At 36.4% G+C, this 26,813-nt stretch overlaps 1 protein-coding gene across 3 annotated transcripts in view; it reads right to left on the reverse strand.

Moving 5' to 3' along the window:
• Mgat4c (MGAT4 family member C) overlaps nucleotides 1–26,813 on the reverse strand; it is a 497,836-nt gene that overhangs the window by 142,683 nt on the left and 328,340 nt on the right. The window contains exon 1 of one of the 3 annotated variants that reach the window (XM_041674793.1): nucleotides 21,911–22,122. The exons of the other annotated variants lie outside the window; for them this stretch is intronic. The gene's annotated coding sequence lies outside the window, so the exon portion shown is untranslated. Of the gene's footprint in view, nucleotides 1–21,910; nucleotides 22,123–26,813 lie in introns of those variants that run through there. 3 annotated transcript variants of the gene reach the window in all.

Raw genomic sequence — 26,813 nt, forward strand, 5'->3', positions numbered from 1 at the left:
CCCAAATGCTGTTTATGTAACCATAACAAAAATTTTTCAGTTTTTTTTTTTTAGTATTACACCATAGCAGTAAATAAATGTTTAAACTGCCTTTTCAGCAGATTGAAAGGTATAAATTTTTTTTTAACCACTTTGTCAGTCCATAGGCTACCCTAGTTTATAGTCCTTGGAAAAAAATTGATTTCAATCAAATGTGAGGAGATAAGTTAAGGCACAATCTCATCTCATTGTACAAATCAGGGTGTTTTCAAGTTTGGTTGATGTTGTTGCTTTCAAAGCTATTATTGAAGAAATGTGTTCTTCTCCATATCCAGTGCCTCGACGCTTTTTGCCTTAGACTACTGAATTTTGGCAACACGTCTGCAACAGATCCACAAAAATGATCCTTTTTCTCTCTTAGATTTAAGAAAAAGGAAATTTCATTGTCTTTATCTTAATATGCTTCATCTTATACCCCAAAGGTTGCAATTCTATTTCTAGGTCTATGAGAGAAAAACATGAAATTGAACATTGGTTCTGATAAATGACGGGGAAAACAGCAGAAGATGTTAAGTAGTCACATCAAAACCAGTGCACGAAGATCAATGAAGTCGCCAATATTCATACTTTAGAGCACAACTTCAGTTCTTTACATAAAAAGCAACATATGAATAGATTGGGTAGCTTGTGCTTAATTTGGATTATCAGCTTAATTGGATTTATAATCAACTAAAAGGTAAATATTTGTCACCTCTGTGAAGGACTTTTTAATTTAAATTATTTGAAGGAGGAAGAAATACCTAAAAAAGAGAGGCATTTTCCAGAAGCTATTTATACAAAACTTCAAAGGAGAAGGTTTGGTTTTTTCCATGCTTCCTTCCATTTCCACTGCAAATTCACCTAGCTCATGGCTGTCACATCCTTTCCTTGTTACCAGAACCCAACTTCTTACAGTTTCCAATATGGATTGAAAACCAGGAATCCTCCAGGTCTTCAGCACCAGGCTGGAATTGCTGATTACCCTGCCTCTTGTACTGAGAAAGTATCAGATTCTCAGCTTCTTTCAGTGTGGGATAACCATGCTTGAGATGCCTAAACAATACCTTGTAAGTCAATCTAATAAATCACGATTTAAAATAACCTCATTATATCTGTTCTGTTCCTCTAGAGAGCCTTCACTAATACAGACAGGAACAAGGAGCTGGGAATGTTAAATGGTCTTTTTAAATGCTGTAATTATAAGAACAGACCCTGATTATGTCATTCAAAGGTCAATTAAGATTAGCTTAAAAAAATAAGAGTTTCTGAAAGTACCACATGGTTCAATAACAACAAAATCTATTGCAGGTGTGAGTGGAAGTTATTCACTAAGCTTATCTTGGTAAACAGTTACTAGAAGCAGTTCTAAAGCCTTCAATCATATTGACGCATTAGAAAAGGCTTTATTGTAAAAAAATCACACTTCTTTAATTATTGCAGTGCACACATAGGTACACACAAGCCACAGTGCATTGAGGACTTGTATGGACAGCATACAGGAGTTGTTCCTTTTTTACCCTGTGGGTCCTGGGTTCCAACTGAGGTCATCAGAAATACATATGCTTCTACCCAGAGTCATCTCACCAGACCATTATTTGTAAGAACGTGAACTAAAGTACTATCAAACAAGTCATTTGATAATATGTATTTAGCATGAAGTAATGGTTTTTATATTAAATAAATACCATGCAAGAAATGCATGCCCTATAAATAGACACACAAATATATAGGCACAGGTGAATATAATGGCCATTTTACTATTTAAAAGAACAGTTTGGGTAAATTTATAGAGACAATTAGCATACAGACAGTTTTCTTTCGAGCTCTGTGGCCTTCTTAACTAATCCTAAAATGCCAATAGAGTTTTGGGTAACAAACGCTTTCATAATATTTTGGAGTTACAATGAAGTGTAAAGTGCTTAACAGAATTCTCAGGTCCCTAAAGATAGGTATTTGATTTTATTTACCGATAAATACAATGACTGGTCTACAGTATATTTTTTTCTGTTTACCTTTTGGAAGATATTTGAACCCATGATATAATTAAGAAGTTAGTATCATAATACTTTACTGGCTTTTCCATTATCTTGGAGTTTTTATGATAACCTCTAATATTGAAGCTATCAAAATGCAATATATAGTAAAATAATATCCAAGTCCACACATGTAAAAGAGGCTTTCACCTATATGTGAAGAATGATAGTTATCTGAAGGAATTTCATGACCTTGAGTATTAATAGGATTACATAGTTTCCACAATTTCCTTATCTCCTATGTCATAATACCTAGTATTTTATACTACAACCCCCAATGTTACCAAAACATGGAAAAATGAATTCCTTTGAAAATCTTGTATGTATATTCTCTATGACCAATGAACTTACATGACTTCTGTGTGCCTAGGTGTGGAGTCAGCAGCTACCAGACTGCTAACTTATCCCCATTACTAATATGCAGGAAAATATGGACAGCAAACATCTGGCTTCATACAGATTTACTTTTGCATTGCATGCCCACTTCCCATTGATAATCTCTTTCCTCAGCAAGCAACTCTTTCCTCAGCAAGCAACACTTCATCCAGAACAACATTAACCATGAAATTATTTTTGATTATACTTAAGGCTAAAGGTAATGTAATTTAATAGAAAATGGTCATTGGACAAGAAGGGGAAGTTTTCCAATGAGATAATCAATGTGAAAACTTTTGAAAAAGGTAGCATATTCTGCAAATTCATAGCAATACTTAAAAAAATCTAAACATTTAATTTCTAGTGCATACTTTGAGCTCTGGAACTCTTTCAGAATAACATTAATTTATCTATTAAAAAGTAGTGCATGTTATCACGGGAAACACTAAGACCTATGTTTCAATCCCAAAGTTGGAGTTCTCTGCTTTTTTTGACACTTGGCATCTGTCCATGGGTAATTTTTGACTTCGTTTGTTTATAGAGTGGCATTCTCATCCTCCCCTGAAGGAAATAGTTCAGAACAGCCTTCTTCAAATTGTCCTTGTCCCGACAGAGTCATCCATACCGTGGCAGACACTGACATGCTCTCAGTGGAGTACCTAGAAATTCGCTGACTCAATGTCATCACTTTCAGAGGACTCCATAAATGTGACTCTGATACAACCTGAGAAGTTCCCTTCATGGAAGTCCATGAAGGAAAGAACAAACAAAATTACTGGAAAATTACAAGTGCCAATGAAACTTTAACTTATGTGAGGTAATGGAAGTAATTTCCTCTCTTCTTCCTCCTTTTTCTCCTCTCCTTTTCCTCTCCTCTTCTTCACTTCTCTTCTTCTTCTCTTTCTATTCCTCTCATCTTTCTCTCCTCCCCTACCCTCCCTTCTTCTCCTCTCCTTTCCTCTCCTCTCTCTACTCTTCTCCATAGCTTCTTCCACTCCTCTCCTCTCTCCTCTCTCTCTCTCTCTCTCTCTCTCTCTCTCTCTCTCTTTCTCTCTCTCTCTTCTTAATAAGGTTTAAAAGGAGGATGCTTTACAATTGACAATAAAAAATATCATGTTTTCTATTTACTTCCTATACTTTCAAGCAAATTTGAAATTCTCCATGATAGTTAACTTAATTTTTAGTTTTTAAAACATTCTTTAACAGTGTAGTTGTTGCCCCTGTTACAAAGTGAGGAACAATAGTGGATTTCAGTTAGATAGATATTCTTCAAATCTTAAAGAAACTGACAGAATGTGGCATTAAAATGTTTCAAGATCTTAAGACTTTTCATGACAATGAGACACAGCTGCTTCTGGCAGCACCAGTCTATTTCAAGAGGAAGATGGTCATCAAAGAGGATCCTTATGGAGTTTGTTAGCCATTTGGTCAAGAAACTGCTCTTGTCTGAACTGCTTGATGGTATTTTGGGATAACTGGACATTTAGAAATCACAGAGAAATGACTGTTGAACTTGCCTAAAGGTGAGATGATCCTTCAAGGTTCCTGGTTCATGAAAGACTCTGGTAGATATTCTGCAGGATACAAAAGAAAGTGACTGACAAATTGCCAATATTGGCAGAACTGTCTTTGAAATTTCTTGCTTCAAGGAAAAGTCTGTTGAATACTATGGGCCTGTAGGCTGAAGATGGATGTCTTAATGGTACAGAAAAATTTTGGTGAGATTTGGTGAGAGACAGCAAGATATCTCTGCCATTTCTAGAGTTTTGGAAGTTTATTAAAATGTACTTTCTGTTTACTTAGGTAATATATCCTTCTGCAGTCTTTGATTGAATTGAAGAATTTATAACTTTAGTTTTCCTTAGTTATGATAAAAGATAAAGTAGTTAGAAATATTGTAACTGTAATTATTGCTTGATACTTATTTTGTTATATGTAATTTTACCATGTTAAAGTTAAAACCTTCCTTTTTATTTAAACAGAAAAAGGGAGGTGATGTGGGTTTCCCTTCTCTATACTGTGAATACCATTGGTTAATAAAGAAACTGGTTTGGCCTGATGGGGTAGAGTAGAGGTAGGCAGGGAAAACTCAACTGAATGCTGGAAGAAAGGAGGCAGAGTGAGAGAAAAGCCACAGAGCTGCTGGCGACAGCCATGCTGGAACATTGTAGGGCATCATCCTTGCAGTAAAATTAAAATTATGGAATGGATTAAATTAAGATGTAAGAGTTATCTATTAAGAAGTTAGAGCTAATGGGCCAAGCAGTGATTTAATTAATATGGTTTCTGTGTGGTTATTTTGGGTCTGAGCAGCTGGAAACTAACTAGTGGCCTCCCTACTCTACTTAAGTATATAATCTGGAACAAACTGTCACATTTATTTAAGTTTCTTTAACCTCCTTCAGCCAGAATTGTATCCAGAATGTTATTTGATGACATTGATGATTTTCTCATTTTTATGTCATTTCATAATTTTGGACAAAACAATTTCCTCTGCAAACTTTTTATTATTTTTTTTTACTTATGGTTTGCTATGACTAGTTTAAGATGAAATTTTCTAGGCAAAATAATAGATATTATACACTCCAGATTTAATTCCCAAAGAATATTATCACATGTTTATTTTCTTCTTACTCTTGATGTTAAATTTGAAAATGAAATTATAGTCTAATTTTCCACTAAAATGACAAATATTATTTTCTCTCACAAGCACTTTTCTTTTCTTTCATTACTTATTAACAAAATCTATCTTTCTTATTTCACATATCAATTCCAGTTCCTACTCCCTCCCCTCTTCCTTCTCCCTCCAACTTCATAGCCCTCACACAATTCACTCCTAAGAGAGGATAAGGCTTCACGTGAGAAGTCATCAAAGTCTAGCACGCTGCTTTGAGGCAGGACTAAGGCCTTCCCCATTATTTCTAGGCTGAGCAAGTTATTGCTCCAAAGAGAGTGGTTTCCAAAAAGCCAGTACAAGCAATAAGTATAAATCCTGGTCTCACTGAGAGTGGCTCCACAGACTGCCCCAGCCATACAACTGTCACTCACATTCAGAGGGCCTACTTTGGTCCTATGCTAGTTCCAATGCTGTCAGACCATAGTCAGTGGGCTCCCATTAGCGCAGGTAACCTATTTCTGTGGAGATTACCGTCATGGACTTGACCTCTTTGCTCATATTATCGCTCCTTCCTCTTTTCTGCTGCGAATCTCTGTCCGGCATCTGCTTCCATCAGATGCTGGATAAAGTTCTATGATGATATTTAAGATAGTTATCAGTTGGACTGCAGGACAAAGCCAGGTCTTGCACCCTATCCACAATTGTTTAGTGTCTTAACTAGGGTCATCCTTATAAATCCCTGGGAATTTCTGTAGTGCCAGGTTTTTTTTTTTTTTTGCTAGTCCTGTAATGACTTCCTCAATAAAAATATCTCTTTCATTGCTCTCCCTCTCTGTCCTTCCTCCATCTAGAATATCTTGTTCCTTCAAGTTGTCCCTCTCCTTCTCTCCTCCTCCTTCCCTTGAGCCCTACCTTCTTCAACCCTACCCCCATGCAGCCAGCATTCCCAGGAGATTCAGTCTACCTTCCCTTCCCAGAGGGATCCATGTATGTTTCTTTTAAGGTTCTCCTTGTTACTTAACCTATCTGGGTTAATGGACTATGGGCTCTTTATCCTCTGACAAGCACTTTTCTGAGATAAAGATACAAAAACATTGAATATCTGCTCAAAGTCCAAATCTTTTCCTGGATTCACTTTGCATTGGCAATTTTTGTCTGATGGAATTTATGCTATCATAACTCAAACAGTGAATTTTCCAATTCTCTTTCTCACCCCATTTACCAGTGGGTTCTCTACATTATTGTGGAAAAGTGCCACTAGGTATTGTTGATTGGTTCAGCTGATGATATTTCACAAGTTTACTCATAGAATTTAGTTTTGTCAATTTCCCAGAGACTGTTATGCCCTGTTCATTTTATTATACTTTTTGTGTTGTTTTGTTTGAAATAGGTGTGAGGAGGATATATTCCAGGAAAAGAGTTGCACTTCCCCAAAAGGAAAGCAAACCGCAAAATGTGTCATGGCCATGGAACCAGGGCTGGCCTCAGACCCCAGACTGGAGTGGCTGTTCTGTATTGCAAAGTATTTCATGCATTGCCACTTCAATTTCATTTAACTCTGCTGCAGCTCCCAGCACAAGAGCTTGGCTACATGATGGTACATTGTGCCTGGCAATGCTGACAGTTTTCTGCTGAAATTTGTAAAGAGCCAGAGTGGGTCCACGTGAGACATTTTTCTAATTTTTCCAGATGTTCCCTTGCAAAACTTGTCCTCTTTTTTTTTATGAATTAGGAGGCTGGAAGGAAGAAAGGTTTGAAAAAAAATCCCTCTGTTTACCTGGGTGGGTTTTTCAGTTTTTCAGAAGTTATCCTTCCAGTTTGCAGTTACTTACCTTCATCTTAGTATTCCACAGAATTACCAAGTGCAACCCTCACTTTGGTTGAACTCTTCACAGTTGTATCTTGCAAAATCATTAAGGGTTAATGAGTTATTTTGTATTATTTCATAATATCTTAACATCAAGGAAGACCATTTTATTCTATTTGTTCTTAGTAATTCTACTTTTACTCTAATCATATAAGCATGAATGAGTGTGTGTGCATGTGTGTGTATGCATGTGTGTGTGTGTGTGTGTGTGTGTGTGTGTATGTGTGTTTGTGCACAAGAATGATGTGTTCACAGAGGCCTGCGGAGGATATAAGAACCCCAAGACCTGCAATTCTAGACTGTTGTGAGATGTGGGGACTGGGGAGGAAATCGAACACTGGTCCCTTGCAAGAAAAGCAAATCCTCTTAAGCAGCCTAGCCGTCTCTCTAGTCATAAGTAGGCCCACCTGTCTGGTTGTCCCACCTGTACTTCCTGCCTGCTACTGGCCAATCAGCATTTATTTAAAACATAATTGAAAGAATATAAACCATTCTCTCACACCAGTAAAGTGCTATAGCCCTGGAGCAAGCTCTACAAATCCACAATCACATCGCATGACTAATTTTTGTGACTGTCGAGTACACAGGGAAAAAAAAACCCAACAGGCAGACACCCCATCAGCCTCTAACCTCTTGTTTATCCTGTTGAAACCCAATTTTTCTCAATCAAAACTGTGTCTTTTGGGTACTTCTAAGAAATAATTTGAAGGGGAAGTTGATAATCACTTATATTCTGGTTTTCTGAATCTTCTATGATTGTTCCATCATTTAGACATGATCTCAGATGACTCAATAGATCATAATTTGTCTAATTACTTCATGTTGAGAGTTGGCAAGGTCTGGGGCTTATTTTAAGCTAGTAAAATGTGCCAATGGTCAGGTGTATGCGTTTACAATTATATCATCTCAAACAAGTCTCCAGCTCAGTAGACTTGAGCAACAGAATCTTCTGCTGGCTGAACACTTTTCCCATACAATGAGAAGAGTCCAGGAAAACACACACACACACACACACACACACACACACACACAAATAAAATAAAACAAACAAAGAAAAAAACATGATTTAAAATCTTTAACCCTGTCTTCCCACTTTCTAAGTCCGTTTTCTCTTTAAGTTTCCAAAATGACTTCAGAAAAATTTCTGGTTTTGAACTTTTAATTTTTTCCCCAAAGATAAGTAAATTAAGCAAAATAAAAACTAAGAGAAATCTTTATAGAAATACAAATACGTAGTACTCTGCATGAGGCATCTTGGGTCAGTCAGATTTTCATTTCTAAGATAACTTATCTGAAAAAAAAAAACATTCATCTTAATTTTGGTTTATGGTTTCAGAGATTCCTATCTGTTGCCATTGATATTCTATTGGCTGTTTCGTTTCCAGGCATGTAGTGAGCCACATTGTCTATGTAGCTGATGGAGGAAGGTCATTGGCTAATAAAGGAACTGCCTTGGCCCATTTTATTGGTTAGAGGATAGGTGGGAGGAGTAAACAGAACAGAACGCTGGGAGGAAGAGAAAGTGAGCTCAGTCTCAACAGCTCTCCTCTCAGGAGCAGACGCCTGAGAGAGACGCCATGCCCCGCTCCCGGGATGAAGCTCCGACCCAGGATGGACATAGGCTAGAATCTTCCTGGTAAGCGCACCTTGGGGTGCCATACACAGATGATTGGAAATGGGCTAAATTAATATGTGAGAATTAGCCTAGAAGAGAATGGGCCAAGCAGTGTTTAAATGAATACAGTTTTTGTGTTGTTATTTCGGGCATAAGCTAGCCGTGCGGGCGGCTGGGGTGCTGGGGACGCAGCCCTGCCGCCCTTATTACTACATGTAGCAATCAATGCAGATAAACCATTTAATTCAGGGGCCAGAATACGAGAAAGAAAAGACAGAACCAAGGAGTCCATGACCAGTATATACGTTATAGGCCCTCAATGATCTACACCTTCCAAGCAGATCACACTCCCTGAAGATGTCATCATCTCTCAAAAACTGCCGCCAACAGGTACCAAGCCATCTTCAAGGATTTTTCCAATGTATCAGAAACACAAACTGTTCCATATGCTCATGATCAAATAAGCAGAACAGGCGCACTACACTTTCCACAATGTTTGCTTTGTATGAAGTGCTTAATGTCAATTGCAGATCAGTTTTAGAAATATTTACAAAAATTGAAAGGCAAATGATAGTGACTGATGTGGCAGACTGTGAGCAAAGATGGTGTCCTGGAGATGGAAGTTTCCACCAATATCTCTAGGGCAGGAACTAGCCAGAGACTAGCAGAGGGTGGGTTTCACTGCTACCTCTGCGACAGACTTTATTTCCCAGCACAGACCTTTCGTTTTTGACTCTATCATTTCACAAATTAAACTGTGATTGAGAAATCCTTCCAGAGGGAACTGTGCTGTGGTTTATTTCCATATACTCACCTAATTACCATTTAACGTGCTTCTACTCAGTGCTAGTATTGCTGATAGAGCAGTGGCTACAACTTATAAAATCCCAAAACACATTGGGCTTTGAGTCTAATGGGAGACATAGAGAAGGAAATGGACGAGTAAAATACAGGATAAGGAAAATTAAGATGTTCTCAAAATACAGATGAAGATTCTGCACCCATGCAAGAGGTTCTAGTGAAGCACGATCAATAAAAGCTCAGGGAAAGAAATTGAGGTTCAACCGAAAGATTCCAAGAGCAAAGCAGTCAGCCACTAGCTCTTACCTCGACCCCAGTCTTCAATGACAATCCTGCCTTCTGAAATCTCAGAATAAAACTGTATGTTGAGAGCTGTTTCCTCCTGTTTTTTAATCCTCCCTAGGGCTGGGATTAAAGGCATGCACCTAATAATTAAAGCACGCACTGCCTTGTTTCTATGGCAACTAGTGTGGCTATTGGGAATAAAGGTGTGTGTCGTTATGGCTTCTGAGATTAAAGGTGTGTGTTACCATAATCTGGTCTATAAGGCTAACCAGTGGGACTGTTTTACTCTTGGATCTTTAGGCAGTCTTTATCTATCAAAATATAATTGAAATGCCACTACAGTTCTAGGTTCTGCAAAGGTCACTAATTTGTGAAGTGGGACTTATGTCAGATACGTAGCACTCTTAAGAAGAAAACATGTACCAAAATCCAAAGTTGTGTATTTGTAGCTGCTAATCATGGGCACTATGGGTTGTCTGTAATAACCATCTTTAATCCTCATTGCATTCCTTTGAACAAGCAACTGAAGCCAAAAGATGTTTCTCTCCCCTCCCCCCACTCCCTCATGGACACAGCATGACTAAGATGTAAAACCAGCCAATTGTTTCTAAAGGTAGGACTTTTAACTAATACTACAATGATAAGCTAAAACAAAATATGCCAGAGTAAGGTGGGTAGTCGACCAGTTGTCTACTTTTTCTTGTTGAGCTACTAACCCACCCTGCATTTTCCAATCATCTTTAGCCTCTGCAAATTCTCTTCAGAGTGTTTATTTAGTCATTAGGTTGTTGTGAAAAACTGACTCCTGGTTGTCTCAAATTTCATATGAATATGGTTTTAATCTCATTTTTCTAGAATGAAGCTAGATTCCTGTTTTTACTTCATGCTTCTTGACTATTCCCATTGATAATACCTAAGATGTCACATTCTGTCTTAATTTTGAACTTCATCATGTTTTCATCCTGTTTATGTTCTCACCCAAACATTTGTTTTAACTATACATCTTTTTCTAGATGGGGTCTAGGGAGTGAAATTCAGTGTGATTATAAAACACTGAAATGTCTCTGTCTTATGAGATGCCGTGGAAACTCCTAGACATAGTGTTATGTCAAGACCTTTTAATATTGGAATCACCCTGTGACCTCACTATCTCTGTAGCCAAGGTTCACAGCAATTCTTCTTAGATGCTAAGATAAGCATATGCTGCCTTCTTCAGGTTTCAGATTACTTTGGAAATACCAGAGATAATGTTTCTCTTCTGTCTAAATTGTTCATAGAAGCTATGTGTTTTTCTAAGATAGGAAGAAATAAATAAAAGAAAGTGATTTCCTCTAACAGTAAGTATTTTAAGAATAACTATAATCACGATAAACCTATGAGGATAAACTCTGTGATATAGTCATATTTTATTCTAAAACTTTCCATCACAACTCATTTTTATATATGTAAAAACAGAAAATATATACATATCACATGTTTACCTATTCCTTTTCTTTAATTAGTCCAATCTCAAGTTCTGGGAAGCCTTACATTTAATAATTGCACACACATACCACACACACACACACACACACACACACACACACACATATATATATATATATATATATATATATATATATATATATATAACCTGATGCTTTTTTAAAACTTTTGAACACCTTGTGACTTCTGTGTAGTTCATGCTTTATGTCAGAATGCTCATTTATATATCTGTTTAAAATAAGAAATGATATTCATTTATTAATATACTTATTTATTTATTAACGCACAGTAATTCACCTAAGAATAAAGTCACTTTGGGGAAAATAATTGTCATCCTTTTTCTCTCTTGGTAGATTTAATGGTATTGTTTCCCTATGGTAAAGTCTTTAATTCAGAAAGATTTTTCATGAACAGTTCATTATAAATATTATAAATGGATTAAATACAAGTTAGGAAGAATAAGTTGCTAAATTAATGCTTTGTTTTATTTTATTATTGTTGTTTGAAGAGAGTATAGGTTTTTACTTCGGGTAATCCTGATTTCACCATGTGACCTGCTGAATCCACAGCAATATATAGTCTCCACCTCCCATGTGCAGGGCTCATGGACATGAGTGTCACGTCTGAATTTTTAATGTTACTTTTTTGCACATTTGCCCACCAGATAAAGTTTTTCATCTCTGAAGGCGTCATTACATGACAGCTCCGTCTAGCAGGTCTTTATTGCTTTCCAATTCCAAATTGCCTGACCATGACTGCAATTGCTAACTACCAATTTCCTCTCGAAACCTCGCCGCCCAGCATCACAGACTACTTTAAAGCCACCAACGACCCTTTTTCAATTTAAAGAGCAGTTTTCTTTGTCCCCATACTTTGAGTCTGTTTCGGCCTTTCCTATGTCTGACCCTTCTAACGCAATTGCATTTTCCATTGCAGCAGTGGCAGTGGGACAACCGGCTTCAAGTATTATTACACCCCACTCCACTTTTATTGCCAAGCCCTCACTTCTGCATACCATTTCCTATCTGTATTTATAATAAGGTTCACAAATAGGTATTAAGAGCATTTTTGTTACAGTTTATGTTTTAAGCTTACAGTTGTGTTTATTTATTTATTTATTAAAGATTTCTGTCTCTTCCCCGCCACCGCCTCCCATTTCCCTCCCCCTCCCCCAATCAAGTCCCCCTTCCTCCTCAGCCCAAAGAGCAATCAGGGTTCCCTGACCTGTGGGAAGTCCAAGGAACCCCACCTCCATCCAGGTCTAGTAAGTTGAGCATCCAAACTGCCTAGGCTCCTACAAAGCCAGTACTTGCAGTAGGATCAGAAACCCATTGCCATTGTTCTTGAGTTCTCAGTAGTCCTCATTGTCCGCTATGTTCAGAGAGTCCGGTTTTATTCCAAGCTTTTTCAGACCCAGGCCAGCTGGCCTTGGTGAGTTCCCAGTAGAACATCCCCATTGTCTCAGTGTGTGGGTGCACCCCTTGCGGTCCTGAGTTCCTTGCTTGTGCTCTCTCTCCTGCTCCTGATTTGCACCTTGAGAATTATGTCCGGTGCTCCAATGTGGGTCTCTGTCTCTGTCTCCTGTCATCGCCTGCTGAAGGTTAATATTCAGGAGGATGCCTATATGTTTTTCTTTGGGTTCTCTAGGATCACTAATTATAGGCTCAATGTCCTTTATTTATGGATAGAAACCAAATATGAGTGAGTACATCCCTTATCATACAACAAAAGTATATGCTCTACGATGTTCATAGCAGCATTGTTTGTGATAGCCAGAACCTGGAAACAACCTAGATGCCCTTCAATGGAAGAATGGATGAAGAAAGTATGGAATATATACATATTAGAGTACTACTCAGCAGTAAAAAACAAGGGCTTCTTGAATTTTGCATGCAAAGGGATGGAAATAGAAAACACTATCCTGAGTGAGGTAAGCCAGACCAAAAAAGAGGAGCATGGGATGTACAGTTGTGTTTAAACACTGGTGTATTATAATTATGGTGCCATTCACATATAATAAGAAGGGGACATTTAGAGATGAGGAGCATTGCGAAAAAATGTCTTATACAGATGTGCTGCCTGTGACTCAAGCAGCCTATGGGCAGATGTTGCAGATGGCTTCAAGTAAATCTGATGCTTTATAGTCCATTCTGTTTACTGTCTCCGGGTCTAGTCCCTCTTCCTTTTTTAAAACATCACACTTGCGGTTTCTTAAGCAATTTTGTGTGATGAGAGTTATCACAGTGTTAGTCAGACATCCTGATTCTGTGACAACTGCCTGCGAAAAACAGCTAAAGGAGGGAAAAGACATAACTTTGCACTTGTTTGCAAAAGTTTGAGTCTATCATGGTGATGCAAGTGTAGTATCATAGATCAGCTTAAATTGTAGTAGAAACTAGGAAAGGGAGAGGGAGAAAGGGGGGAGAGAAACAGAGACAGAGACAGACAGACACACACACACACATGGGGGGGGATATGAATCAGCAGTTAACAAACAGCCAAAGAGATAGGAAAAAATATTTATTTGATAAGGATTTAATATTCAGAATATACAAAGAATTGCAGAAAAACAGTACTGTCAATTAATTCAGTGGGAAATAAACTGATAGACAGTTTTCAGAAATAGAAATCCAAGTATCCAATAACCATTTAAAAAATTCTTAATGTTCCTAGTCATCCAAGAAATGTAAATTAAAACTGCTTTAAGGTACTACCTCACCTCTGAATGGGTATTTCCAATACACATCTGGGAGCAAATGTTGGAGAAGATGTAGACTAACTGGAACCCTTATTAGTTGTTAGTGGGATTGAAAACTCTATAACCATTGTGGCAATCAGTTTGAAAAATTTTCAAAGCCTAAAAGTAGAACTACCATATCGTCCAGCTCTTTCACCCAAAGCAATACACACAGAATTCTACACACTATCATAGAGATATTTGCAGCAATGCTTATTGCTACTTTTTTTCACTAAAGCAATAGTGAAAATCAATCTAGTTTGTTAACAACAGATGAATGCATAAAATTTTTAATAAATAAATAAATTCACATACAGATATATGTGTGCATGTGTGTGTTGTGTGTGTGTGTTTGTGGCTGTGAACTACTCAGTTAAATGGGAAAAAGTTTAATTTTGCCAGAAAATTGCTAGATTCAGAATGTATACCTTGAGGTGAGGTCACACAATTCTTGAATGGAAGAAATCATATATTCTCCCTCATATATAGACCCTTACAAATAATATATGAATATATTAACGGGAATTTTCTGTTGAGCACAGTATAACATAAAGAAAAGAGAACAAGAAAGGGTAGGTATGAACATATAAGAGAGCATGTGAGTCAGGTAAGAGGTTGAGTGCGGCGGACTTCTCGACCAGCGAGAAAGAACAACCACCACACGAGGATTCTTCTCAGATCACGCTTTATTGGAGTGACCTTGGTTGAGAGAGAGCACGTGAAGCGAAGGGGGCCTGAGCGCCCTAAGGCAGCTGCTTATATATGGAAATGGCACACAACAGCTGACACCAGACTGCATCAGGGTAGGCCCAGGGACCCTTATCCACAGCGAATGCAGGAAGCAGGGGACAGGCAGCTCTCAAAGGCTTAGCCAAATATGGAGTTGTTTATTTCCAACAAGACAGGATGTCAGCACCATCTTGTAATGGCGATCTTGTCCGGCTCACTACAGTTGAGTCATAAAAGAGGATATCAAGCTAATTATTTTCTTAGTTTTAGTTTTATGGTGTTCATGGTGAGTAAATGCATAAGATACTGATAATAAATGTGTAACGTTGACTGTAGAAGTGGTGCATCTCCCATTCCAAATGTTAGTTTGTAATCTATGGAATTCTACTGAATTGCATAGACTGTGGATTTGTTTAATTTGATGGGTGATGTCTAATTTTTTTTATTTAGTTGTAAGGTTTTAAATGGTAAAGCTTATAAAAATAAAAATAGTAATTCTAATAAAGTTAAGTGCGGTAGAGAAAGAAAATTGACAGGAGGTCAACCTCTGGTCTCCACATGCTCATATCTGAAAATAAATATCCACCACATACAAGCATTTATAACAACAACAAGCCAAATGAAATTAGAAATACCCAAAGATTCAATGATCTGGATTTTCCATGATCAAACCTGTAAGATCCTCTCCTATCTACTAGTACATCAATTTTATTAATACAACGCCATCCCACCTGTTGTTCTGCCTACACTTGTCCTCTACAGTGACTAAAACACTGTGAGCATGGTTGGCTATATATCATGTCTCATTGTTTCCTCCTGCTTGGTGTCAAATATTTTTCTGTATTTGAATCTCACCTTAGTGTATAAATGAAAAAACTCAGAATGGAATTTTCTAAAAAGAGTTTAGAATCTCTGTCCCCACCCCCACCCGGAATTAATTTGTGTTTTCCTTATTAATGCATCTTAATAAAAATATGACCCTGAAAAGAAAAGTGAGCATGCTAGCTAGTTCTTGTCATCTGATGTAAACTAGAATCAAGTGGGAAAAGAGAATGTTAATTGAGGAATTGTGTCCACAAGACTGTTCTGTAGGCATTGTTTTAACTTATGATTGATGTGGAAAGATCTGTCCCACTGTGGAAGGTGGCTACCCTGAGCCCTAGGCTATCCAATAAAGCAAAAAAAGCAATCACTGGAAACAAGAAAGTTAGCATCACTGCTCAATGATCTCTTTAGTACCTACGTCCAGGTCCATCTTCTGAGCTTCTGCCCTTGGCTCTGCTGCTGATGGATTGTAATCTAGAGGCCAAATAAACCCCTTCCTCCCAAGTTGCTTTCTATCATGTTGTTTATCACAGTGACAGAAAGAAAGCTTCATTCCTCTCTTTGCTTGTGTGTTTAGCTGTTTTACTGGCTATGACCCACCTTTTAACATGAATTTATGTGACGCAACTTCTAATAACATTAGTTGCAATGCAAAAGAGTGGTTGCTGGGCCTCTCCTGTTCCTCTATGTCAGATTAGGTTACATAGTCCAAGACAATACTTCATCTGTGCTCATTTAGGGAACATTTCCCATTATTTCCAGACTACAGAAAGTTATCTCATTGTAAATCATCTATTGCATTTTGAGTTCAAATGGCCTAACAGCTTTCTAGCCAAGGAATCACTTGTGGCCTGGTGTAACCAGTTACACAGAACCATGTTTTGCAAGCAACACCTATTCTCATAGATGAACATTAATTTTTAATACTCATTCATGCCTTCCTTGCTTCATGCTAAATTAGCTGTCTTTCTTTGAACTTGCTGTGAATTTTCCTTATACTTTTGACTTTGTATTTATTAGAGGCCCCTCTACATAAACTCTGTGCATTATCTGTAACAATTTTTGTACTTGTTTTAAAGTGCTAGTTTGTTTTTTTAAGCTCTTCCGGTTTTTCAATAAAAATTAATATACTCATTGTTTATGTTCCCCAAGTACTTTTTCAACACATTGAATTGCTTGAGTTAAAAAAGGAATTCAGCTTGATTTCATTCACCTCATCACCTACATGAGCTAATATGCTATTGAAAGTTAGAACAGTGTAAATTAAATAAAATAATCAGAGTAGAGTAAATTCAGGTGGAAACTGATTCAGACATTCAAATTTTATGTGTATATGACATACTATATGATGAAAGTTTAGATTTTGAGCTGCAAATTTAAGAGTCATATCAGAGTAAGGAGTAAGCTTCCATTTACTACTGTCGTTCACTAAAACCACTCTTTTCAGTGCCCTTATTCGTATTAGTTTAAATAGCAGGGCTCACTTTACTTTAGCAGAGTTACAGGATTGCAAATATCACTGCTAAAGGCCTTCTAGTAAACACTGCACCTCCCCACACACAAAGAGTCAAATACACACACACAGGCAAACACACAAACATACAGACACACAACACATACACATATTCTACCAAGCAAGCACTCACAATAAAAATTACCATCAAGAGGCAAATCTAATTGATCATTTACTGCATACAACTGTGGTCCTCAGCTTTTACAAGATTAGTGCACACAATTTGAAGACCACACAATTTTCAGAACAACCCCAGTAGAAGGCAGTTTTATTGTTCTTTTTATGCGAAGATATAAAGGATATAAATGTGCAAGAGAAGAAATTTTACTCACATCATCTGGCGGCAGAAACTATTCTTACCCCCAGTGCATGCAAAGGAGAGGGTGTGAACACACATGCTGATTTCTTGACTTGCTGAGAATGCTTTGCTAACCTGATTAGATTGTCTCCTGTATTGCAAACTGAGGAAAGTTTGTGGCACCTAATTTTCTACTAAACCCCTGTCAACCAGGGCAGATTTTATTCTGCTAGCCCTCAGAGTTTGGCTCGGTGTTTCATATGATTAACTTGCCATAAGAATACTTATACTCAGTATGAGGAACAACTTATTTTCCACATTGACCCAGGACCGTGGGCATACAATTCCATCTTTTGCTGTATGCCCTGGCACATCAGTCGAACGAGACTTTATGACTACAGTGGCCAAGATGACCTTGTCACCTTGCGCAACTCCTAGCTAAAGAAATCAATAACACATAAAATAGCTAATTCTCTCTTTTCGGGAGAATTTGACACTAAAAGCACTTTGACCTCAATTTATGTTGTCTTCATCACAAACATTATAAAAATAAATTTGGAAATTCCATTAGGTGAAGATAGCTCATTCCAAGGCCTAGTGCCTTCTAAAACTTCTTGGCAAAGCATATACCGAGTAATGTCTCTGCCTTGTATGTTCTCCTTCCAAATGTCTCATGGTAACTCTCTTTGAAACTGAAGAGAGACAGTCTTCATCAATTGTTCAATTCTCAAAATGCAGTGCGATTTCTATGATTCTCCATCTAGAAGGAGAATCAGATTAAAATGATACTATTAGTGATTGATTTCCCTTGTTATTCCATTCTATCTTTATTTCATATAGGGACTCTAGTAAAGACAGTATATTAAGGTTTCCTATTTTGAAAAATGAGCTATTTACCAAATGTTAAATGTTTTGTGGTTGATCAATAAGCTTGAATTATTTCACAATTTATAGGTATATCTTTAGAAAAACTTCAGTAGCTAAATGAATGATTCCATCCAACACATTTCTTGAACTGATCAGTTGTTTGTATAGGGTGATGTTTCTCATGGAGTTGCCTTTCACAATTCTCCTTTAAATTCGGAAAAAAAATTGATAGCTACTAAATATTACAGTTGACTTAAATTATCTTAAGAACTAATAGTAATAGAATTCTCTCTCACTACTGAAAAAGTAGATATTAAGTCATATATTGCTTTGTTTGCTTGTCTAGATATATTACTATTACTTGAAAGATACTTTTTTATTAATGCAAGTAAAAAGTTCCCCAACTCATTTATTGTCGTCTGTGTGACTGAACTGTACTAAAAGAGAAGGATTAACCCAATGCATTTAATAGCTAAGGACTCTTTTATTAAAAAATACAATAAAAACAAACATAGTTAGCTTGTGGTTACATTAAAAATACAGAAAAACAAAGTCTAATATGCTTGATGATTATATTATTTAGGTTAAATATTTTAATTTTGCAAAAATGCAATTAGAACATTGAGAGTCAAGTTTCTATTGTAAAGTCATTGGGGGATTCTTTTCCAAATCCGAATACAAAAGATGCGAAAATTTATTTGGATTCCATGATCTTAGAACTTAAATGGAAAGATCAAAAACATAAGTGAAGCCATCCCTCAACTTTGGTGTCTCATTTTCTAAACAGCTCTAAGTTTTCTTCACCATACATTCATGTAAATGCTACAAGTTTTGGAATTTAAATACAAAACCTTACCAGATTAAAGGAAAGAAAAATATGACATGTTCTATACTCTGAGTTGTACGTACTAAGCACATAGACATGTCCTTGGCATAGAGTAGGCAATTGATGAGTTAACAGGTAAGTGCCTAAATATGTGAAAAGAGAGATGAATTGATTGATTGATTGATTGATTGATTGTACTGACATTTACAAATCTGTTTCTGAGCCCTTCCCCCTCTACCATTAGTTTACTGAACGGATGAGCTCTGAGATTAAGTTACAATTCCTAATATAAATTACAAGTCCCTGTTTCCTTCAATGTATTATAGCACACACATTTTTTATCACAGAACAGCTACTAGAAATGAATGGTTTTGTCCATCAAAACACAAGTCAAATTGCAAGATACACATAATTATTATAAAAATAATAAATCTCAAACTAAGATATCAACAGAGTAACTCCACTTTGCCTCAGTAGAATGTTAGCTAGAAAGCTTTAAACATATGGTAAATTTGAGTGCGTGAACTGAGAAGTTAGAAAACTAAATGGTCTTATACATTCTAGACAGCTGAGGAAGAGACCTGCATGAAAGCGTAAGAGAGATTGAACACTGGCGAGAGAGAGAGAAAGAGAGAGAGAGAGAGAGAGAGAGGGAGGGAGGGAGGAGAAATCATCATGAGAAAAACAATTTTCAAGTGTGATGGCTTCTCTCCCCATTTCTCTGAGAAACACAGAGAACCACACAGAATCCTATAAGGACCTGTTCATCACCATGCCTCCTTGCTCTTCTTAAGAAAGACCTTTCTGACTGTTAACTTGGTGTGCCAAATACAAAGAACATTATGAGATAATAGAGAAACACACTCAAAAGGATAAAGTACCAAACTCAGACACAACAGTATTTGTACATTAGATATCACTAGTGAAATCTGTAGAATACAGAGCATTTTTCATCTATGTAAATTGCGTGGGGAGACTTTCCTCAGAAGTATAAAGCAAAAGGTATTGGTATGTTCTTTTAAGAGAAAAGGAAAATAAAAGCTAAAGGTTCCAGTTATTGAAGTTTGTCAACTGGAAAAATCACATCCTATGTATACACGTGGCATAGACTTGCTAAAGAGAAACCAGGAGATAAGGTATTTATATTAATCACAGCTAGTACAAGTGCATGTGTTTTTAGAGAGGCTGAAACAGAGATAAATACACTGTCATACACAGCAAAATACAACTGCAATTTCTAGACTGCCCACTGAGTAAGAGCCTATCAATTGTGGATAGACTGATACAAATAGTTTTTTTTAGAGAATTAATTATTAGGAAACTAATACTTTCTCTTAGTCAAGATGGATCGTGTCTATACTCATGGGTCATTTGATTCTGTTTGAAAGTTCTAAAGGCAAAATAAATGAAGGCAAACCTCAATTCCAAGCAAGGTATTCTTTTTCTCTGAATTCACAGTACAAAACATTTATAATCCTAATTTTGAGTCTTTTCAAATCCAGTGATTTTGGAATTCACAGTATATACAAATATAGATTTTTCTCGGAGAAAGATGAATCCCCAAAGCACACTTGAAAACTTTTTGAAGTTTGATTGATTCCACATTGTCTTGACTGAGACAAAAAGCCCCATTCTTTAGATAGCATTAATAGGTATTGGACACTCTAAGCTCGGATTTGTTCAGGAATGAATAGAATGAAAGAGACAAATCGAACAACAGTGATGGCAAGAACTGCCAAACAGGACCAGGCTAGTAGAAGACAGAGTGAGACATTACTGCGACCCCCTGCTGTCTTTCAGCACCACCTGAATACCTCTGATCCTGATTTCTAATTATTAACATCACTGGTTTGAAAAGACAGGCTAGATACTTGATGCTAAAAAAAAAAAAGAATAAAAATAAATCTGAAGAGCAAAAGAGCGTCAAAGCCACATGGAGTGATCATTATTCAAAACTTTATTACTCTAGGGTGACAGAGAGCTTTCCAAATTAAAAGCATGTTAAATTCAGTCACACAGTTTTTTTTTAGCCTTTATCTCATAAAGAACACCTTTCAATCAATTAATAATCTGCTACCTTACACCATTAAAGCAGACATCATTCGAAAAGTTAAATGTATTCATTTTTTAATTCTTTTGCTACATTAAGGACATTCTTAATCAATTAAAAGCTTTCAGCATATTTTTTAAGATCCCTATCAGATTCAATCACCTATATCCAGAGCAGTTCAGCGACTGTAAACATAGTTAGCTTGATACAACATGAAAAGGATCCTCAGATGAAAATATCAGTACTGAGAAATGATCACAACATTGAAGGTCTTCACGAATCTCAGATGCATAAATATGGGATTACCTATACACCCCAAAGCAGTTAGTACAATAAACTTCATACCAGGGGAAAATACCCCACACTGTTCCTTAAATTATGTGAGTTATGGCTAGCCTGGTCTACAAGTGTTAGATCCAGGATAGGCTCCAAAGCTACAGAGAAACTCTGTCTCGAAAAAAAAAAACAAAACAAAACAAAACAAAAAATTATTTGCTATTACCATTTCTTTGAGTTAAAAGAGTAGGTTTGCATGGAAAGGGACCCAAGTTCATTACAAAACTGAAGCCTTGTGCTCACTTGGTAAATTCTGTATTTGCTGGCCAGGCACAAGTTTAGAAAAACTGTCCCAAAGAACTGTCATTTAACAATTAGGTACTTGAGCTCATTTTACATACGTGGCCCTATTACTTTGACCATTTCAGTCCCTCTTTACCATTAATAGCAAAATATGAAGAAATGAGCCGAATGTTATCCATACACAAAAGTATTTAGAACATTTAAAAGATAGCAGTCCAATGGTATCACTTACTTTCCGTTTTCTAGGGCAAAGCTGAAATACCTGCTTTCCATTTTCTACTACGGATTAGTTTGCGAGGTACACACCAGCAGCTTTTTTTTCCCGTCCCTTTAGCTACATTTGAGCCTCCTTTTTAACCACGCTAAACATTGCTCTGATTAAAAGCTTACCGGATAGGAACGCTGCTCTCAGCTCTCAGCCCCTTGCACTCTTCCCTCCGTTAGACACATCCACCTCTCTTTCGAATGAGAAGGTAAACGGAACAGGGTCTTATCCGAGACAGAGAAAACAATTCGTTCAGCAAGATCCAGCAGCGCTCTGTGCAGCCTGGCAGCATGAGTGATCCTTGGGCTTCACACAAAAGCAAGATAATTGGCTCTCAATGAAGACATGTAAACATCCATCATAATGGCACTCGGGCTGAAACTGAACGCTGCCTCAGCTGTTCTGTGTACTCCGACTGGAAGATGATGTCACAAACATCAACTGGGTGTACTCTCATTGGCTTCTGTTACCTGGAATCATATCTTAACCCTAAACTGTCAGCTGAAAATCGAAATGCTTCTCTCTCGCTGCAATTTCTGTTCAAAAAAGAATGGGAGGTCCGAATAAGTTATTGGGTGATGGCATACAAAAATATTGCGCTCCATGTAGGCTAAGACTTATTGAACTAGTTAATTACTTAGGATATGTTAGGCAATTTTTCTTCAAGTACATTTATTTTTTTAATGTTAATTTTTAAGATGATTAACTGGAGGAACTAAGGGAATGACTAGAATGATCGCATTTTAGGATTTGATTTTTTAAATGAGTCTTTAGATTGCTTTCATAGGATGACAAAACTACATTGATGAAAGTTATGAAAAAGTATAATGTAGATTACTGTAAAGCCAATCTTCCCAGAAATATGACTGTATTTTTAACTTTCTAATATAAATAGAAAAAATGATCATTTATTTTACTATCTGAATGTTAAACAAGATCTTCAGGGTTTGTGCAGCAAAGTTTAAAGTATGAAATATTGAAAAATATAACGTTACAGCATGCTATTAATATTGGTTTTTCAAATGAGTAATTTACAAGTCACTGGATTTGTAGACAATTCAACTTAAGTAATTGAAAGCTACTTTAAAATATTGTATTCTTATTTTTTCAACACAAATGGGGAATAATTATCCATGCTTTACTTTCTTGACAAAAGCCCCCTATTTCTCCCCAGGCTAGTTCTCATTGGGAGAGGAAGATAATGGCATAAGCTGGTTATTGTAGATTGCTGCCAGAGGGACAGAATTACAATCACCTTGAAATATACTCCAGGTTTCCTCACCAAAAGGAGCTGTCAGCGGCATCACTGTGAAATGCAAGAATTGACCAAGCACCTCCTAAATCCATTACTGATGTATCCCAAGGCTAACCTTTTAAAAGCTGTGCAGTGCGAAATACACTCATCATCAGCACTGGGGACAGACACCAGGAGGCTCCCTTCATTCACATCCACCTTCAGGAAAAGGATGCTACCTTTGACTTGTGCTGTGCATGCCTCTTGCTTCGTTCCTTTCTGAATAATGGGCCCCGGGATATATGACTTCTAATGACTGGCCACTTTCAAAATGAATAAATTATTTTACTGGATCACTTCCATAAAAGTTCCAAAAGTATACAGCGACTAGAAAGAACTGCCCTCCGCTCCTACTACATTCTGACAATTTTGACTGTTGGATTAACTCATTGTGTGTTTCAAGATTGTATGTGATTCAAGAGCCTGGGTTCTGGATGAACTTCAAGATCCAAGGCTATAATTTACAATCTGTAAAAATTTGATCCCATTAGCATCTATTAGAAAGAACTAGTGTGAGACTATCACCCATAGCAAAAATGATATAAGGCAATGTGTAGACTTGTTATACAAACCAAAGTGTATTACATGGTAAAAATTAATAATATTGCCTGGAAATGATCAACTATTCACTTTAGTTATGTTTATGAAGGTTAAAATGGAAAGTTAACTCAGTGCTCAAAAAATAATGAGAGAAGAAAGATGTTAAACTCTTTAAATTTCAACTTAGACATACTGTGTCAAATTAGCTTGATTTATAATAGTAACTCACATAAGGGATCTTTTTTTTTTCTTCAAAGTTGTTGTCTTTCCAGAATAGTTGTGGACTTAATCATATTATGATGGAGGAAGGTCATTGGCTAATAAAGGAACTGCCCTGGCCCATTTTATTGGTTAGAAGATAGGTGGGAGGAGAAAACAGAACAGGATACTGGGAGGAAGAGGAAGTGAGGTCAGAGACTTGACAGCTCTCCTCTAGGGAGCAGACGCCTCAGAGAGAGACGCCATGCCCCGCTCCCGGGATGAAGCTCCGACCCAGGATGGACTAGGCTGGAATCTCCCCGGTAAGCGCACCTTGGGGTGCTACATACAGATGATTAGAGGTGGGCCCTTATTACTTCAATATTAGTCAAGCCTGAGAAGAACTTAATTTTTTTTTAAAAAGTCTATTTGTCAAGAAATATTTGAAGAAATGAGGAAGACACTGTTCATTTACTTCTGCCTAAAATCACAAGGTTTTGGATGAAAATCTGAATGCTGGGTAAAGTGAACTAAAATTAAATTACAAATCAGAAAGATGAATTTGGACAATGGGAATGTCAACTATATTTCTGGTAGACAAATGATAAGACTACAATATTACATTTGCTAAGAGAATATGTCATGGAGAAAATAACTTATAAAGTAAAATATGTTCCTATACTTCATGTTTTATATAAAATATTAATGATATAAATATTTAATGTCAGAGATAGATAACTAGAAGAAATTAGACTATATCCAGCTTCACTTATAAAACATTCTGATATATATATATATATATATATATGTGTGTGTGTATTCCATTCAGTTAGTTTTTATGATAAATACATATTACAAAAATTAATTGTGCAAAATGATAATTTTTCCATTGCTTTGCATTTGTTCTAGTGTTCCAGTGCAGCTTACCATAGCCTTATGAATATGATATGACATAGGATATGATATGATGAGTGTTCCATTGACAATTTGTGCCAGTTACCTGCTTTCTATACATGAGTCATTTATAATTGATTATCTAAGTACAAGGTACAGGTTTTGTGTCATAAAATTTATAATCTTAAAGTGTAGTTTTTAATGAATATGTATTCAAAAGTTTAATATCTTAATGAGTCAATAATTTAAATTTGAAATACCACTCATTTAAGTGAAATAATAATTTTGTATCTTAATTTTAAGTTTTGTATGAATAATTAAAATTAGCAGAATGTATTTTAACTAATAGGAGAAGTAATGGGAAGAGCAAGTAGAGAAGAAATACTTAATGTTAGGCTATAATCAATGAGCATTTAGAGCATAATTTTATTCTAGCTCATTATTAGAGAGTAACAAATTGTTTGTGTGCATGTGTGTGTGTGTGTGTTTGTTTGAATGTCTGTGTGTGGGTCAGAGAATGTATATGATGGTGCTCGCAGAAGCCAGAAGAGGGCAACGGCAATGGTTATCAGTGGATCTGCAATTACAGGCAGTTGTAAGCTGACTAACTTGAGTGATGGGGATCAAGTTGGGTCCTCTACAAGAGCAATACATCTGCTGATTTGCTAAGTCATGCTTCCAGCCCTTAAATAACATGGTTTATTTTTGAATAATTACATAGTTATACTCAAAGAGGGGTTGAGATAACCCAAGGATATAATTAATCGTATGTGAAAATTAATCAAGCAATCTGGAGTAATATAAGTGTGTTCTCTGCAAGGAAAATACAAATCACATGATATTTTTTGAATAACAACTTTAGCGTTAATACACACTGTAGTAAAAAAACATTTTATTTCAATACTTTGAAAAATGTTTTCATCAAAGGAAAATAAACTTTGCACTTTAAAATATACTTATTGACATTGTATAACTATGTACTATTTATTCCTGCTATGGAGGCCAGCTAGCATTGCTGAACTCCAAAGAGCATAAAATATTTGAAAATAATAGCATATAAAGAAGGAAAAGCACTATAGCAATTAATGTAGTCTTTACTTTTGGTGAATTTATAATGTGTATATGTTATGCTATGAAGAACATAGAGGCTGTAAATTATTTTTTTAAAAAGCTGATGTTATTTTGTAGTTAAAGCAAGGACATCTCACTGAGTTTTATTACCCATACCTACATGCTATACATTTCCCGAGAGCTGAAATCACTGCAGTATTTAATTGCCTGACAATTATTTCTGTTACATCAATTTTGTGGTTAAACTAATTATTTATATTATCAAAACAAATCAGCACTGGAGGCTAATTAGACTAGAGAAACCATCCTACCCTGTCTCTCATCTTACATATTAATAAGGTTTAGGTTAATGCTAATTTTGCAAGAGATGAGCATATCCTTCAGGTGATTATTTGCAGACAGAACATAGCAGTTCAAACAATCTTAAATGGTTCTAACCAGTTTTACTTTGAACAGTTGGAATAGTAAATTTCAGCATCCTGCATCATCTTGAAGCAGAGCATTGCCCATTACCTTGCTAACCACAAGATGGCAGCTCTGGTTATTTGTCCACTTAGGAATTTAATGTGATCTTGTTTTAGCTACTTGTAATATGTAAAGCACGTGAATAAATTTTAAATATATATATATATATCACTGATTATGTGATCTTTATTTCAGAATAATAAAATCTGTAGAAAATAGCAATTATCTAAATCACCTTAAAACACGCCATTTCAATCTGAAAACTAAGCCAATGCCCAAATATTTCATGATAAATAATTTATGAAGCCACCCTCTTTATAAGTTATTGTTTTGTTTGAAAACAGTGTATTGCTTTAAAATACAAAGTTAGCACTAAAAACTGACTGCAACAGTGTTACCTCACTGAGACAGAGCTATGCTAACCACACTATCCATCTAATCAGTTCTAGATATATTTTCAATAAGAGTATCTATTTACTAATGGCACCTGAATCTCCCTTTAGTATGTAATCATTTTCACGGTCACTTTCTTTTAAGTCTACCCCAAATCTCTTCTGTTTACACTT

Source organism: Microtus oregoni, unplaced genomic scaffold, assembly GCF_018167655.1.
Source record: "Microtus oregoni isolate MIOR12 unplaced genomic scaffold, Mior012 000001F_ref0000356, whole genome shotgun sequence".
In the NCBI taxonomy this organism is placed as follows: Eukaryota; Metazoa; Chordata; class Mammalia; order Rodentia; family Cricetidae; genus Microtus; species Microtus oregoni.